Consider the following 15,695-nt stretch of genomic DNA (forward strand, 5'->3'; position numbering starts at 1 on the left):
TTACTTTTTAATACAACGATGCTTTCTCTAATGTCTTAAATGTAAATGGCCTCACAGACAAATATAGAAAAGAAGAATAGCGAAATAGCGAACTACATTAAAAAATGTAGAGTGCAAATAGCTGTTACAGGAGACACACTTAGAAAGAACTGAACATGTGAATTTGATAAAGAAAGATTTTCAAGATGGTTATTCAGCAGAGTACCTGGAACAAAGGAAAAGAGGAGTACTTATATTAATTGCAAGAGGAGCTCCAATATTGATAGAAAAGATAAAATGATACTACTGTCAGATTTGTAGTGCTAAGGGGCTACTGGCAAGGGAGGAGGATTAGACTGGCATGTATTTGCATTCCACCTAAAACTGCTGTAACAGAGCTTATGAAAATTCCGGGAGAAATAATCAGTTTTCAGTAAGGAATATTACGTATAGGTGGGGATTGGAATTTGATTTGCACCAGTGAAGATGTGTCAGGGGGCCTAGAAGGGAAAATATAACAAAGGAGGTTAGATTTTTGAAGAAATGTATGAAAATATTTGGCATGAAAGATGTGAATTCAGTAATAGGAGTTTGGAGTGAATTTAAATATTATTCTGGAAGATATAAAAACTTGGCTAAGCTAGACAGAATTTACATTTCATAGGAACATGAGCATTTAATTGAAGGTCTTGATACTCACCCAATAACTATTTCAGATCATGCACCAATAATAACTAAAATAAAAGCACAGAGTAATTAAATAAAAATTACACATTAGTACTTTCTCACCTATCTGTTGAAAAGAGAGCAATTTAAGGAATGGGTAGTGGAAATTATTCAGGAGCTGTTAGAGAGGCTAGAAACTTCTTCTGAAAATATAGCTAGGGAGTGGGGTAAAATTAAGGTGGAGTTTAAAAATAGGGTGGAAATAAAAGAAAGGGAGCTATGTTTAAGAAGTAACAAGAATTATACAGAGGGACTGACAAATGTTAAAGGACTGCAGTGTAGGGGGAATCTCACAGAACAAGAAGAGGATCAACTACAGAATGCTAGACAGAAAATAAGGGATTACTTCAATAGTATGAGTGAGTTTAGAACGGTTGCTGTTAAGCAACTGTTTTTTGATAGTAACACTAGAGCACAAAAACATTTAGCACAACGACTCAGACAACAAAAAGTAGAAAGGGCTGTCGCCAAACTTAGGGACTCTAAAACAAGGAAGGTAATAACATTTCCTGTAGAGGTATTAGAAATACTTTGGAAATTCTACAAGAGGCTCTATAAAGCAGATAAACATAAAAATCAAGAAAAGATACAAATGGAAATGTTTCTGCAAGAAGTAAATATGTCAAGATTAGAGGGAGATAAGGCTCAATTACTAATGGTTAGGATAGGAGGAGATGAGATAAAAATTGTGATATATAACCAATCTACAGGAAAGTCCCCAGGAATAGATGATATTCTTGTGGAAGTCTGGAAGCTAGAAGGAATGAAATTGATAAAGATCTGGAAGATTTTGTTTAACACTATTTTAAGAGGAGGAGAAGTACCAATCTCCTGGAAGAAAGCAGTGGTAGCTGTAATACCTACAAAAATTCATCAGATCCAGCTTCATACAGGCCCATTTCAATCATAAACCATGATTATGAAGTATTCATGTCTGTAATGGCTAAAAGAATGGCAAAAGTAATGCCAAAACTGATATGGATCAATGTGGTTGTGTGGAGGGGAGGCAAACATTTGTCAACATTAACAGAACATTGATGATCCATAGGGAAGCAGAATGTAAAAAAAAAACACTGTTGTCGGTGTGTCTTGATACAGAGAAAGCATCTGACAGAGTAAGCTGGGCCTTTACAAGTGCGGCGATGCAAGCATTTGAATTTCCTAAAAAAAATTATAAGGTTGATTAAGAGGATATATAAGGGTTGGGGGTGAAAATTAAAGTGGATGGGGTCCTCTCTGATAAATTCTGCTTAGGCAGAGGAACCAGGCAGGTGTGTCATGTTTCCCCTTTATTATTTGCATTATATTTAGAACCATATGAGCATCTTGGGGCAATGTAGAAATTGCCTCATGTACACAGACAGCCCTCTCCTCCTACCACCCAACACTACAACCTGTGAGAGATGTATTTATCTAGCCAAACTGGAGGTAAAGCTCTCTCCAATCAAGGCTGAACTTGACAGTCAAGAGGAGAAGGTAAACACTTGCACCACACCACACTCATCACATAGTCTCACTAAATCTACACCACCAAAATCCACACATAGAAACACAAACACATTTGTGGAGGCTCTCAATAATAATCTGCTCAAGCAACAGAGACCTCCAAAGCAGAAATGCAAGCAACCCCCAACACAATCTAAATGACATATAGCCCGCAGACTCAGTGTGCCAGTCAACCACAGCCAATAAGGCAAAACAATGTACCCAGCACACTAGTCATAGATGACTCTATAGTCAGGCACACTGATGTCCCACTCACCAGGCTAAACAAGGAGAAGGTTACTGTCAGCTGCCTGTCAGGTGCTGGGATCCGCCACATAACCCACGCACTCAGGTCACTCCACAACAAGTACAAATATGACTGTCATTGTCTATGTTGGTATGAACGACCCGAGATGTACCTCCCTGGACTACATGAAAAGAGATATGGAAGAGCTTTCTGATCTTGTAGCCCAGGCAGGTATGACCCTAGCCCTGAGTAGCATTCTGCCATCATCCAGAATGATACCGCAGTACAAGGACAAAATGATTGACTTCAACAATTGGCTAAGCTTCTGGTGTCATTCTAAAGGGATCCAGTATCTGTCTGCCTGGGATGACATGGTCGACACACCACGATGCTTTGCCAGAGATGGCCTGCACCTGTCACCCCTGGGATTCCAGATACTGGCGAAGGTTCTTCCCACCCTTATAGTGCCTTTTTTAGGCAAGGTTCAAATAACAAATTCACCACCATAACAGGAGCAGGCAAGCAAAAACCGAGGGTGATGCTACAAATCTAAATCTCAAAATGCACTCACTCGAGGCACTCCTTAAAATGGAGAACATTAATATCTGTGCAGTGACCAAGACCTGGTTCAAGGCTCCAGAGAGCACCCCTGCACTACCAGGCTATTACTCATACCGCACTTTTCGGCCATGTAACCTGGACCAGAACACCAAAGGTGGAGGTGTGTCCATATTCATTAAGGATATCCACAGCTCCAGGCTAGTTGCTCAACATAATGCAACTGAGGTTATCCAAATGCAACTAACTCTGGGAAAAACTGCAATCCAAATTGTAGCTTGCTACAGATCCCCCACCATGCCCCAGGATCCCCACGCCTCTTTTCTTGATGTACTGGAAAACATTAGGGTTCAACCAAACACCCTAATAATTGGCGATCTCAACTACCCCACCATTAACTGGGAAAACTGCTCATGTACCAACTCCTTCACTCAACGCTTTCTGGAATTCATAAATTCTAATGCCCTGGATCAACATATCCACACCCCCACCAGGGGGAAACAATATCCTAGATCTAATCATTACCAACATGAGTGACCAGTGTTCCACACCCGAAGTCAACGCCTCACTGGTCCAATCCGACCATAAGCTAATTACCCTAGATATCCACATCCTGCCTCCCCCCCCAAATGAAACCATGGTAAAAAATGTCTCCAAAGCCAACTTCATGCTTCTTAAGACAGAAGTGGTGAACTTCATGACACTCATGCAGATGGACAATACAGTTACGACTAATGAATCCTACACAATTGCACTTTATAAGCACCTACATGAGTGCATGGATCGTGCTATCCCAAACAGAACCAAGATGCTATCCTCCAAAAAAGGAAGCCAATCTGGTGGTCTCCTGCCATAAACAAACTGTACAACAGAAGGAAGAAACTGTTGCAAAAGAGAGTAAAATCCCATGAGTGGAGGAGCTCCCTGGTCAGCCTCAATAAGAAGCTGCGATCCCTGATAAAATCCTCCAAAGCTACTTAGGAAAACAAAATCGCCACTGATTCTACAGACAACTATAAAGCATTCTATAGCTATGTCAAGAATCTCAATGGCAACACTCAGATCTGCTCTGAGTTACAGCACAATGGCACTAAATATACAGACCCAACTGATATTGCCAGCATCCTGGCAAATACTTACAGTGCTAACTTTACCCCCATCTCACCCCCTAAAGAGCCCATCTCTATACCGGAAGAATGCAAAGTTCCTGTAATCATGGCTGCACAGGTAAAAAACACACTCTCCTAAGCCAAGAACACAACATCCATGGGACCAGACAACATCCCAGGCTGCATTCTACATGAACTACAGAACGAACTGGTACCCCACCCAAGTACCATGTTCAATCATAGCCTCACCTCAGGCTTTGTGCCCACTGAATGGCGCACAGCAATGGTTATCCCACTCCACAAGGGGGGAGCCACCACGGACCCCGGGAACCACCGCCCCATTAGCCTGATGAGCCTGGTCTGCAGGGCCATGGAATATATATCATCATGGAACTTAAGACATTGGTAATCTCCAAACTCTGGACCCCACCCAATTCGGGACTGTAAAAGGCAGATCATGTGTCCTAAACCTGACAGACTTCTTTGAAGCAGTCACCAAAGCCGTAGACGAGGGTAAGGTGGTTCACACAGCCTATATAGATCTTGCCAAGGCTTTTGACACCATCCTCCACTCTGGAATTATAGATAAACTCACTAAACTTGGTATAAATCCCTATGACACAAGATGGGTTGCCAACTGTCTCACTGACAGAACTCATACTGAGAAAGTAGCAGACTCCAAATCCGACTTCAGACCAGTGACAAGTGGAGTACCACAGGGTTCAGTTCTGGGTCCTCTCCTGTTTGGTATCTTCTTCTCTGAAGTACAGTCTAGCACAGAAGGTCTTTGGCTAACGAAGTTCGCAGATGACTGCAAACTAGGAGCCATAATCAAAACTCCTAACAATGTGGACATCCTACAAAAGGGCCTCACTGAGACAGATGCCTGGTGTCAAAGCCATGGCCTCAAGCTCAATGCCAAAAAGTGCACTGTCATCCCCTTTGGTAAAAACTCTGTACCCATGAACTACAACATAGGCAGTAGTATACTTAACACTGAAACTGTGATAACCTTGGGACACAGGTGGACAGTAGTCACAGTAGTCAGGAAATATTTCTACATGGCACACCTCATCACAAAAGGTTTCGCATCCAGAAAAAAATAGGTCATTGTTCCCATCTACTCATCACTCATTAGACCCATTATAGAGTACAATGACCCTTTTGGTATGTACCTCTCAAGACATTTACAACAACTGGAAAGGCCGCAGAAACACCTCACAAAGAGGATCACCGGCCTCAAACAGAAGCCCTACGCAGACCGTCTCAAAAAACTCCAGCTTTACTCTGTCACATATCGCCTACTCAGAGGTGATCTCTGCCTAACATACAAAGCTATGTCAAACCCAGAGTTGTTGGACATGCGCCACTTAAAGAAATCCCAATCCCTCCGAGCTACACGCTCTAGGGACCTAAACCTTGTCACCACAATAAACAGAACATGCCGGAGGGATAGATTCCTGTCCCAGAGACTTCCCATATTCTGGAATAAACTACCTATCTATATCAAACAAAGCTCCTCATTAGCACTCTTCAAGAAAAATCTTGATGATTGGATGGGAAATAGGAAATTCACCCCGGGATCACTTCTGTGGCTCTGCTCGTCAGTGGCACAGGAAAATAACTTTCTTAGGTGGCAAAAGCCAGGGTACCTTTTTGGCTGGGCTTGTATAGGCCCTAGGGCCGATAGCCTAGTAACTACCTATGAACCACTGACAAAGAAAATAAGGGACTCATAAATTCAAGGACATAATTGGTATAGTAGTCAAGGAAAGCTGGTTTTATTTGTAGATGATATTATTTTAAAGCTGACAAAACCAGAAAGAGACATTACAGTGTTGTGAAACATTTTGAGACAGTTTCAGATCTTTTTGAGATGCAAAGTTAATGAAGCTTAAACAAAGGCAATCGTGGTAAGTTACGTACCCACACATGAATTGTTTCAGGAATATCCATATTTATGGGGACATGATAAAATGAATTATTTAGGAGTATGGATTAAAAATGATTCTAGTGTGGCAGCTAAGGATATGTGGGAAGAGACTAAACAAAAGACTGCACAGAAACTGAGAAAATGGAAGCTTTGTTATATGGATAGTAAGATACAAGCAGTTAAAATGTTTTTTAGTCCCTTTAGTCTTGTACACAGGTCAGGCATATTTATTAACCAAAGGCGAAGTTGCAGATAGCAATAAAGAGCTGAAGGACTTTTTCTGAGAGGGGAAAATGGCAAGAGTCAAATGGAATAAGCTGATTCTTCCAGTAGAACAAGGCAGATTGGGATTACCCAATTTGAAAGGGTATTTCAGAGCTACACAGTTAAGACTCCTATAAATAGCGCAAACAGAAGACTATATTTCAAAGTACTAAGGAATGATGATGAAACAGGGGGGAAGTTCAACAAACAAGGACAGACTGGGATTTTGGATGCAGGCCTTTAAGGAGAATAATAATCATACAGAATACAGAATATTATATCCATAAGGTAGCAGAAAGTATTCTAAGAACTAAGCCAACATGGGACTGGAGAAAGGAGATTCTGCCAATAGGGGTGACTGCAACTAGGGACACAGACAATAGACAGGAGGGGCTTGAATTTATTGGAGAAAACTGGCAAAGGAACCAAGGCATTGGGAGCAAATAACTAGAGAAGAAAATATGATAGAATTGGAAGAATTTATTTGGAGAGATTGTCTTCACTATCAGAGATTGATATCAGAGTATAGTCAAAGAGAAAGAAATGGGGGGGGTCCTAATTGAAAGACCAGCACTGGCAGGCTTTATATATATATATATATATATATATATATATATATATATATATATATATATATATATTGGCTAGGCTTGTATAGGCCCTAGAGCCAATAGCCTAGTACCTACCTATGAACCTATGAACATATATATATATATATAAAATGTTATGCTTTTTCAATCTACTGAAGTAGATATATATACATACATACATATATATACACACACACACATATACATACATGCATACATGGGCCCACTTCAAATACTGACTTTCAAAATCCCTACACTCAAAATACTGAGACCAAAATCTATATAGCTCAAAATACTGAAAACTATACTGTAAACACAGAGGATACCAACACTTATTATATTCCAGCACAAGTACATACTGAAACAAATAAAACACAAACCATACTACTCTTCTCCAAGTATAAGCAGTGGGGCAATCCCCCCTGCACCGCCCTGAGGGGGGTTGTGCCCCCCCACCCCCTGCTACTTAAATATATCAACTCCGAGATTGCACTTTAGTGTAATGAAGTGCAATCTGATATATTTAAGTAGCAGGGGGTGTATGGGGGGTGCAGAGGTGCTTGTCCCCCTGCCTATACTTGCAGAAGAGTAATATGTCTCTGTATGTAGTTCTGCTGCAATATAGTTGTGTTGCTGTACTGTGTTTTTTTCAATATTTTGAATTTCAGTATTTTGAGTTTTCAATATTTTGAACTTTAGAGATTTTGGTCTCGGTATTTTGAGTTTAGGGACTTTGAAAGTCAGTATTTTGAAGTGGACCCACACATATGCATATATATATATATATATTATATATATATATATATATATATATATATATATATATATATATATATACATACAAACACACACACACACGTGTGTGTGTACAGAAAGAGAGAGATTCTTAAATTTTAATTTCATGTGTATTTTTAATCCTGTTTTCTTTACATATTTAATCCATGCTGGTATATTTTTCACTCTTTTAATATATTCATTAATGTTTCTTGAATCTTTAGTATTAACATTTTGTTTTGGATGGCAATTTTACAATCAGAATTATTTAATATATTATTTTTGTCAGTGTTTATCATTGTTTTTTTTTTTGCAACACATGATATACACAAAGTTATTTAACTGGGTTTGGGATGTTTTGTTTGTCTTTTTGGCTTTTCCCGGTAAGAGGTCGCCACAGCGAAACTCTGGTCCTCTAATTATTGGCAGTAGATTTTTATGGTGTCGAGTTGCCAGTATAACATTTTATTATGAGGAAATCCTAGTGGAAAATAAAAGCACTTAATAAAACATTTGGTTTTGTTGATTTTTTTCCAGCATTTTCATGTGGATACAGTACAGGGTTGGTTATATTTTTAATGAAAAGACAAAGAGAGCCTTAATAAAACAGAAGAAGATGATACACCTGCTAAAATATAGTACAAAGACATGTACATCAAGACACCTGGATACAAGGTATGAATTCATCAGCCCTACTGCTGCTTCTTTCTTAAGCACACCTTCCTGCACTGCTTGGCACTCTTCACAAACAGTAGTTTTCTTCTACCTACCCTGGGGGCCTAAAGGGTTCTCTAGTGGGCCCCTTACTATTTACCATGTTCACAACCAAGAACATCATGGTTTTGCTATCACTAAGCATTACATAATATACGAATGTCGCTGTCATTTGCTATTCTTCCATTTCACCACTATCATCTAATATAACTTTGAGAGATCTTGATACAATCCCTTCTTGGTTTCTCCAAATCAATTTATTATGAAATACGAGTTTTTGCAACCCTCTGAGAATTAATAAGATCCATATCAACTTGACTATTCTAAACTACTTGTGAAGCCTTCAGGAAAATGTTTAGCTTTCCGGTACCTGGAAATCCAATTTTTTTATGAATACATATATCCAAGAACTCAACAATTAAAAAATTTAAAGCAGTTGAGGCTTTGCTGAAAAAAGAAACTTACATTACTTACCTTCAAATGCTGGACCATCCACAGGCAAGACAGCCAATTCCACAGTTACAACACAGGCTTCCCTTATAGCACTAGTCTCTCAAATGAAGTTGCACAATTTGAACATCATTTAATAAGATTTGCTATTTCATGATCTTGGCACCTAGGCATGAGTACCAGTGCTTCACTCTTAGCAACATTAAATAACTGCCTGTTAGAAAAATGGGATATTTTGTTCATTGCACTTTACTATTTAATTTTAAGTCCCTTGAGTACATCCCACCTCTAGCAAGGAAATTTACCATCAGAGAAAATCACTATAACTTGCAGTCTCGTCTGACAAACAGTGTCACTAACCTCATCAGGCTTAACAATAATCAGCTCATTGGTGGTACAACCCTGTCATCATGAGTGGCCTTCATGTACCTGGCACTAACTTCTCCTCTTAGTTAGACTTCTGGAGAACCATCTGGATTTTTAGTTTAAGCTCGTAAAAAAAACTCACTCTTAGGCTTACCTACACTCAGTCTAAGATTCCTACCATTCGCAGGGAGCAATTGCTAACCGTTCTGCAGATTTTTTGCCTGATGTTAATTTGCATACAACTATTGCGCTACTGTCTGTACTAGTAGTATTTATTTTCCTTTCCTTCCTCACCTAGACCACTTGAATTTATACCAGTAGGTACTGGGATATATGCAAAATTTCACTCTCTAGTTGCTGCTGTAATAACCTTCTGTCCTTTAGCATCCCCTCTTTTCTTTCACTGATACCGAACCATCTGTATTACTAGCTTTACTTTTATTTTCTTGATTTTCACCACTGAAGTAGTCATTTTATATCAGGATCTTGCCACTCGGCCTTTTAGTTTTTGGGGATCACTGCTAGTTTTATACTACATAAAACTAGTAGTGAGTCCCAAAAACTAAAAGGCCGAGTGGCAAGATCCTGATATAAACACTACATACCTGCGGTGGTGGTACTGCGGTAGCGTTGTCGCCTCAGAGTAAGACGCTGTCCAGTTCGATTCTCAGCTAAAGCGTCTTCTGCGTGGAGACATGCATAAATGTGCGTACCTTCGTTGAAGGTTGTGCGACAGGCCTGGCAAGCCAGTACGTAAAAATCAACTGCCAATCATTAGCGGACCGGAGTTCCGCTGTGGCGACCCCTAACCGGGAAAAGCCGAAAGACACAAACTAGTTTTATACTACATGTAAACATTATATTACTATGGCAGAACATTAGGATATGTTGTTGGTGTATGGTCCCTATAAGTAGCATTCACACTATCTGCATATTTTATTACAATGTGATGTTATGTTTTCCTTAATTAATTTATAAAGAATTGTGGTTTTACTTTGTTAGTACAGGTTTGGAATTCTGACAGTGGTATCTTCTTTTACCTTCATGAGAAACATACATTAAGGTTACATACTTTATAACAATGTAGTGCAGTGTTTTGCCTTTGGCTTGCCTAGTTTCTGAATGAAAAATTTCTACCACTTTATTTGGATGGTTATCAAACAATAAAAAATTAAAATATGTTCATACTCTAATTACAAATGAGAAATACTGACAGAATCACCCTCGAAATAGAGAGAGAACTTGGAATGTCACTCAGCAAGGTCTACAGTACAATCCCTCCTAGAGAAATGTGTGTACAACTTGAAAACATGACAGTGAGTAAACATCAAAGTGAAAACAATGAAAAACTATATCTGGAAAGTACAAAGCAAATGGTAGACAATGACAGAGATCATTCATTATGAGAACATAGACAAGCATGACGATACAGTTACAAAAACATGAACTCAGAAATAAAAGACTGTGCCATGAGGCTGGAAAAAGTACATTCAATAAAAAAGTTAATAAGAATTTCTACCATAAAAAGTGTATTTCTAGAATAATCTTGCACAGTTCATGCTAACAGAATTAATGACGGAGCTCTAGAATCGCTTGAGAAGTAGCATTAATCTATTCCAGCTAAATGACTTGGAAAATATGCAGGGCATGTCCTGTCATATAAAGTGAGCATAAGTTAAACGGTGGAGGTTTTATAGGATAGCTAGCATTACTCCAAACAGGTCAACTCTTATGCAAGTCAAATGATAGAAGTACAATGCTCATAGGGCAGCTGAAAGTACGGACCTCTTTTCCATCTCATGGAAATATTATGAGGTTTGCATGAAAATTTGTTTTTATACAGGGTTGTACAAAAGGTCTTCCCCCTCTCATCTTTGCTTGGTCCTTTATTTCATACCACGAGAAGAGTTCAGAACTACTTGTAGACTGTATTCTCCCAATGTATGTGTGTGACATACAGACATAACATCCCATTTCTTGAAACAACTCAGAAATAAGTAACAAAAAAAAAAAAAAAAAAAAATCAGTGCCTCTACATTGGCACAATTACACTGTGTGACACACCCCACTGTTGGATGTATAATTTCATGTGAATAGCTGAGGCAATATTGACAGATATATCTATTAATGATTAAAAATGGAAATCTAAGAATAGAAGAGAAGAGCTAGAGAAGGGAATTTCTATCTAGCATAAGGCTCAAGCAAACTGTATACATATAAATTTCACATTGAACATGACAGTTCACAATCATTGCTTAGCTGTGAGTAACAATATTTATATTGTGAGCGAATAAAGAATAAAAGCAAGTTTCTGTAGTGAATGAACCATAAACTATAATACTGAAACACAAGAAAACAAAAAGACCTTGTAAGGAACAGAAAATGTATTAAAAGATTAATGCTTTCCTTCCACCTGTGAATGAAACGTATTCATACTTGGAAGAAAAGCACTAAACTTTCAATATTTTTCTGTCTCCTACAAGGTCTGTCTTTTTTTGCTTTTCAATATTCATAACATTTTATGAATAGAACACTTTCTGTAACTCATCCTCTACAAAACTCCAAAGTACTACACATATTGTTACTTTGTTTAGAAAAGTTCTTACATGCAAATGGTGCAACTATGAATGTACACTGAAGTGATGCTCAAAGGGTTCACAAGAAAGCACACTGATATGGAATAAATATTGTAATGATTCATGCAGGATGTCTGAGAAGTTCAGATTGGAGATCTTCCCTCATATGAAACTGCACTAAACTAATTAAAGTACGCTGTTTCACTGCCAGAATTGCAAAACTGTATGCAGAGAATTCGTAGACTCACAAATGGTAACAAAACTTTGTTATATATATTAAAGAAAATTATCCTCATATGATGTAATCGAGAAAGCTATTAAAATACGAGGTACCAGACAGATGTAGAAATGCGTCCTTGTTATATAAATATACAGGTATTCTAGACCGTCCTTTCTTCATTCAGGACAACTGCCATTTAGAGGCATTCTCAGCCTGTAAAACAACTCAGAGGTTTACTGCTGGTGTCCTTTCAGGTACAGTGTGACAGGCAAGAAAGGTTTGTTCCTTTTCATATCAGGCAGTTGAACAGAAACAATGACTTCTTTATGCATGTCAGAAAAGCTATATTCTGTATAATTTGATGGTTATATAGTGAACATCGTTGTACATAGTTTCTGTTATCTTTGTTCCTTTATATCAGTATTTTCTTGTTTTTATCTATTGTTGCTTAAATACAGTTCATCTTTTTTATAATAGTTGTTTATTTCAGCAATGATTATAATAAAATTGTTTATAACAAGAAAAGCTATATTCTAATGACCCCCATCACAGCAGCAGTTAATAAATACACATCCTTCCAGCACATAACAATGCTAGAAAACATGTAACGGATGCTGCCTTCCCCCTCCCAAAAAAATGTACTTCAGAATGAAGAAAGCATCGCAACTCCTTACATTATGCAGCAGTGTGTAAAAGGGATCTATCATTATGTCAAATGGAACAAATGTACAAAATTATATCACCCACTGAAGGCACTGATGTGCAAACACAGTTAAGAGGCCAAATGTTGTAAAAGACATAAAGTATTCATTTTTGAACACTTTAGATCACAAACTTAATTAGAAATGTATAAAAATGCCATGCATGAATGAATCTAATCAATAATTACAGCCAAAATCTGATTATTTCAGCCAATTTACTGAAATGCATGTCACAGAAGCATTTCTATATGCAACACTAGTGGGAGAAAGTTTAAATTTTCAAGGGAATCTACACTTTCATATCAACATCCTCAAGTTGTTTTATTTTCTGGAAAAGCCATAGCACAAATTCCAGGGAATGTTTACATTATTAAAAATGGTGTAGTTTATATACCTCCAGTTGTGTTGTCATCATCATCATCTTTCGGCTTTTCCCGTTAGGGGACGCCACAGCGGATCATCTCTTTACATTTCTTCCTATCCTCTGCATCTTGCTCTGTCACACCAACTGCCTGCATGTCCTCTCTCACCACGTCCATAAACCTTATCTTAGGCCTTCCTCTTTTCCTCTTACCTGGCAGCTCCATCCTTAGCATTTTTTTCCCAATATACCCGTCATCCCTCCTCAGCACATGTCCAAACCAACGCAATCTCGTCTCTCTTGCTTTGCCTCCAAACTGTCCAACATCAGCTGACCCTCTAATATACTGATTCCTAATCTTATCCATCCTAGTCACACCGAGTGCAAATCTTAACATCTTTAACTCAGCCACATCCAGCTCTGACTCCTGCATTTTTGTCAATGCCACTGTCTCCAACATTACATTTATTTAAGACAGTTATTCCCTTAACCTGTGTTTTGCATGACATGAACAAAGGATATTGCTGCTCATTTCAAACCATCTGAGCTACAGGGAAGCCAAAAACATGCATCATTAACCAAAATCTCCTACACCATGCAGGCCTTTTAATGGCAAAACATGGAGTTCTCCTCTAAAGAACATCTGAGACATTAAGTCCTGTCTGAGCCTAAGGACAGGAATGCATGAGATTTGCTCCTGTGACCTGGCTGAAAGCTGACACAATGGTTGCCTCCCACAGGTGAGACAAATAGATGTGCAAAAGGATTACAGTCATACAAAACAGTGTAGTGCAATGCAATGGATTCCGTCATTATGTTACACATTTAAGAATTTTGCAAGAGATATCTTTTTTTTTAAAGAAAAACATTTAAGACAGCATGCTTCTTAAGGAATAGTGGAACGGAAGAATTATGTTTGCATATGTATGTATATATATATATATATATATATATATATATATATATATATATATATATATATATATATATATATACACACACACACACACACACACACAAATGTGTGTGTGCGAGTGTGCCAACTATACATTGTTTATGGTGGGGTCAGCTTTCTTGCTTCATGCAGACAAGTGATATTTCAAGGGATATAAGGTGCAATTTCTTCCTGAGATACTTTTACAAGCAGGTAAGGAATTTAATCATTCTTCCAAGGCCTTAGGGATCATGACAAATTCTGCAGGAATTTCTTCAGCATCCTTATATCTTTTCATGCTGCTGTATGCGCAGAAAGGCACATGCACAAACACATACACACGAGTAAAATAGAGATGATTGCATTTTAATAACACAATATGCATGGGAAAACCAAAATATAATTATTTTAGCATTTCAAAAAATGTATCTACACCGTTTAAATGCTGAAATAATAAACATTCTAACATACACGCAAATCAGTCCATTGATACAACAGCTCACGTTGTAGCACCTCTAAAAAAGCCCTCGAATTATTCAGAACTGTAGCAAAGCAGCTGTTCTGATAAAATAAATCTATGACAATGCCCGTGTTTTAAAGAACATAATTTAACAGCGAAATAATCTATAATATAAACATTATCGATGACGAGATATAAGTTATAAAAACTCAGAAAGTGTACGACAGAGTGAAGTGAATGTTTTTCACAAGTTACAGTATAATGAGCGCATCACGTTTCTTTAAATTGTCCCGAAACATTAAGGAAACTATATAAAATCACCTCGTTTACCTGTTAGATGTTGCACGCATAATCCAGAAAAAAATATCGAGCGGGTTAGATAAATTCAGTTATTTCAAAAGTTACTTCCAGTTGTGTTAAAACTACCAGTCCTGTGAAACCACTGAAGCAAAAAATGGAGCTATTCAGAAATGCTGTGAATATCACCAAGCTATGAAAAAAGCTGACATTTGTTCCAGTTTTTCAGCATAAAGTGCGTTCTTCCTTAGACTGTTTACTGCAGTTTTGCCTGACTTGTACATTCAGTGAAGGCATGAACTTTTTCTTTGCACGCTCCTTGCACAGATATTTGGGGGGAGATTGGAGCAAGAGCGTTACTTGCCGCATCCCGCTGGTAGAGAGCAGTACCATCAGGACCGCCTTTTCTAAACCACGCCGTTCCCAGCCGCGGCCAATACGAGTACCGTCGCCTTATTTACATAATTCATCCCGCCCTTTCCAATCTCCACCAGGTAAAGCGATCAAATCTCAGATTGCATTTCTGAGCCAGAAAAGTAGAGTTAAGTAAATTAAATAATGGCATCTCCAGCTGGGGAAAGCACGAAAAAACACAAAGAAAGGAGACAGTAATAACGTCGTTAACCTAGGTGACAGCTGGAATGCATGGTTTTGGCCGCTGGCCTGTTTTGTGCTAACTGTTCTGTAGCCTGTGTTTACCTAAACGTTTGGGTTTAGCACATAGTTGTGAAATAACTGACTTCGGGATCAGTGAGCGTTTCAGACTCGCCGGTTGTCTGGCAGAGTTTGTGTTCATTGTGAAGCTGTCTTTCGTTTAAGTAAAACATTACCCCCTCCTGTGGAGTTGACACACTTAGGCTATTAAAGCCTGGACTGGAGAGTAGGCTATTTTTTTTCTACTGTACTCAGTCGGCGTTTGTAATCTCCAAGAGGCGATTGAATTAATTCATC

General features: G+C 38.4%; 1 protein-coding gene across 1 annotated transcript in view; it reads right to left on the reverse strand.

Annotated features, from left to right (window-relative positions):
• The window catches only part of LOC122807520 (collagen alpha-1(VII) chain-like), a gene marked incomplete at its 3' end in the record, with an annotated part of 926,266 nt that extends 911,141 nt beyond the window's left edge, over positions 1-15,125 (reverse strand). Inside the window, exon 1 of the mRNA XM_044078445.1 lies at positions 14,778-15,125. The remainder of the gene's footprint in view (positions 1-14,777) is intronic.
• Positions 15,126-15,695: the final 570 nt, after the last annotated feature.

This window comes from Protopterus annectens, chromosome 7.part1 (assembly GCF_019279795.1).
Source record: "Protopterus annectens isolate FY-2018-M chromosome 7.part1, PAN1.0, whole genome shotgun sequence".
In the NCBI taxonomy this organism is placed as follows: Eukaryota; Metazoa; Chordata; order Ceratodontiformes; family Protopteridae; genus Protopterus; species Protopterus annectens.